Genomic DNA, 3,530 nt, shown 5'->3' on the forward strand with positions numbered 1-3,530 from the left:
TCGTGTGATCCATGCTGCCACATCGCACACAAGCCCCCATGGCCTTCCAGCACTCACCGGGATGATTCTTTCCACACTTGGGACATGTAGGTCGGCCACCAGAGGTCTTACCTTCGTCCACCTGGTCCCACTTCCTCTTTTTATCATTTGTTTTGCCCGACGGGCCAGATTGTGACTTAGCCTTAAGCTTAGCTTCTTCAGCCAAGTTAGACTCTAGCAAAGCCACCCGTTCCACCAGTTCTCCGACGGTGTTGAAAGTGCGGATCGAGCAATGGGTCTTCAGTTCGGGCCTTAGGCCTCGGATGAACCTACGGACCTGGACTGCCTCGTCCTCCAGCTCTCTTCCAACAAACCGTCTGAGCCGGTTGAACTCTTCTTCGTACTCTCGTACGGTCCTGCGGCCTTGGGCCAAATCTAGAAACTGAGCTTCCAGACGATCCCAAGCCTCAGCAGGGAAGTATTTGCGGTTGAATTCAATTTCAAAGTCCGCAAAACTTTCCAGACTCCCATTGGTGCGCTTGTCCACTGCAAGCCACCAGTTATGCGCGTCCCCTTCCAGGAAGTGAACCGCAATGTCGCGTCTGTAATCCACTGGACAGCGAGTTGATTGAAAGTTTTGGACCAGCCTACTCCTCCACTCGTCTGCCACAATAGGGTCGGTGCTACCGGAGAAATGCTTCGTACCCAACCTGGATAAATGTTGAAGCAGACTCAGATAGTCCACCTTCTTTTCAGACTTTTCCAGTGGATCGATCTCGATCACCTCAACCGTTTCCACAACTGGACCATTGGTGTTGGGGGTGGTCGTAGCCTGGCCAACCGAGGAGTTCACTAGTGGCGTGAACAGTTGCGCCATAGCCGCAACCTGAGTCCCCATTACCTTCATGGCCTCTAACAAGTCCTCTTTGGACAGTGTTGCGGGCACATTAGCCGTTCCATCGACCACTCTCTCATGCTGGTCACCATCACAGTTAGCGTTCGAGGATTCCACTTCCTCATCACTCTCCCGATGTTCCTGACCATCCTGTTGCGTCCCCGTAAGATTAGCCTGATCAGTTGGCAACACGTCTCTAGTGTCAGCTGCGGCCGGATCGGTTTGCAATCCGGATAGATTGGTCCCGTCCATGGCCACTTGACTAGACTGACCGGCTGTTTTCTTACTCTTTCGGGACTTTCCCGATTTGCTTTTTCCACCTTAGGATTCAGACAATGTTAGTACGAAACACACTAACATAAACAGAACAAAACAATCCCTAGACTAAGCAATCAAACCTCACCGTGAGACCTAATCAGCTGGCTGCGTGTGTGTGTGTGGACTGCCTAACCCAACTATCCTAGAATCAAGCATGCTCTGATACCAACTTGTAAGACCCGAACCTTGGCCTCTCGACCTGATGGAGTCCGCAGGCTTACTTATTAATTTCTCTGCTTGTTTGATCCATTTTTAAGTGTATTGGTCACTAAGTCATATTCGAATATGAGGTTCATAAACAAAGGAACAGATTGCACAGCGGAATAACAATGTATAAACTTTGTATTACTTAGAAACATGAGATTCAATACACAACTTCTTAACAGTCTCATAGACAATCACTAGTTCATCCCTAGCATCATCTAACCACACGTTACACAGCCTCTCACTGACTGAGCCTTCACGGCTCCTTGGCTTGACCAGAACCATCCTTAGTTCCTGAAACCACAACCAGATAAGCATTAATCATAACCGAGAATTGAACGGATTGATTCTACAATGCTTGGCTTGGTTCCTAGAACTTAGATAAACCTCAGTCAACATAATCATAAAACGTATGAACCTACCTACCGTATCCTAAGTCATTCAACCAACCACCCCTTGACTTAGAATCATATAGATAGTCTAGAATAGATAAACAGAATACACGAACAGATCCGGATCGTCCCCAAAGACCAATCCGTCTATCCGGATAGAATCTAGGTGCGACCGGCCAATGGAGTCCGGCTCAATGGCCCAACGGACTCCCTTACCTGATCCAGCCTTAGGCCTGGATCCAATCGGCCTAGTAAGCCTCAGAAGGCTTAGCAACCGGTCAGACCTTGTGACTCTACCTTGGCTTAGACAAACCGTGACCTTGTCTTAACTAGACAAGCCATAGGCTGATCCATAAGGATCGGTCCTAACCTGTCCCGAAAGACACCGTTTGGAACATCCACCCTTTGGCCAATCGTGCTTCTTGGTCCTCGTACCTTTTGATGTTCGCAACCTTTGGTAACTCGTACCTTTTGGTCCCTGACATCCTTTGGCAACTCACAACCTTTGAACACTCATGACTCTTGACAACTCGTGCCCTTTGGGTCATTCCCAACCGTTCGTCCTAACCGCCCAGTCTTGGTACGATCGGATCATCCGTCTAACCGACCCGTGTCTAGGCTAGCGGTCTAGTTATCTTCGGCGAAAGCCTAGGGACGTGTCCCTTGGACTCAACCAACACAACCTTTCGTGTTTAACCAGAGAGAAGAGAAGAGAAACGAATTGAAATAGATAAGGAGAGCCGGATGGGACTTAGGAACCGAGCAGAGCCGCGGTGCGGTCGCATGGACCGTCCGTTCGGTCTGATGGAGCCACGGCCCATCATATACCTTGTGAACCACGTCTGGGTTCTCCATGCTCTTATCCTTGTCTTGATCTCCCATTCTTGACCGGAGTTAGTTCTCAAACGATCAGAGTCTCCGGAACACAACACCACCACAATCGGCCTTTCTCTTGGCCGGAACTCTCTCTTTCTCTCTTTCTTTCTCTCTACGTTTTTCTCTGAGTATTTTACTCTGGAATTGGATAATGAAATCAACCAGAGAGCCCCCATATTTATAGAAAACGAGGGGGTAAGTCTTGCCCCACGAACAGGGACGACTTGCTAGCGAATGGGCACCATCGGCCAAGAGTTGCCCCCTTTCGGCCACTTGCATCCCTTCCCCCTTTCTGATTGGGTTTGGGGTCGGCCACATGCCCAACCCACGCCCCAGGCCTCCTGGACACAGCCCACGGCCTTGCCCAAGGACCCAACAGCCCATGGCCTCATGGCCGGACCTCACAGCCCGCCACTGACCCAGACCCAGACCATCGGCCTAAAGCCCGGACAGTCCGTCTAGCTGAGATGAGCTGACTCTCAGCTGCCTCAGCTGAGTGAGCTAGTAGTCCAGCTAGTGGAGCTGACTTAGTAGGGACTGAGCTGGAGTGAACTGAACCTAGCTTCCTTGAGCTGGCCGAGCTACTCGTCCACTTCGTCCTAGCTACCGTCTTACTCGTCCTAGCTGTCTCTTAGCTTGTATAAGGTTAAGTCTAAGTTTCCTTATATCCTTAACCTTCTTTCTCGACCATGGAACGCTTGCCTTGATGTCTTAAGACTGGCTTGTACGTTTCCTCGAACCATGGCCGTCCCAACAATCCTATTCAGGATTGGGGGCGTGACAGGTACGCAACACAGGCCCCAGATCAGTTCAACAAGCATAAAACTATGCTAGTGAAGAAACTGAGGAGGATAGTTGGTCTGTAG

Source organism: Brassica napus, unplaced genomic scaffold (assembly GCF_020379485.1).
Source record: "Brassica napus cultivar Da-Ae unplaced genomic scaffold, Da-Ae ScsIHWf_2687;HRSCAF=3445, whole genome shotgun sequence".
NCBI lineage: Eukaryota > Viridiplantae > Streptophyta > Magnoliopsida > Brassicales > Brassicaceae > Brassica > Brassica napus.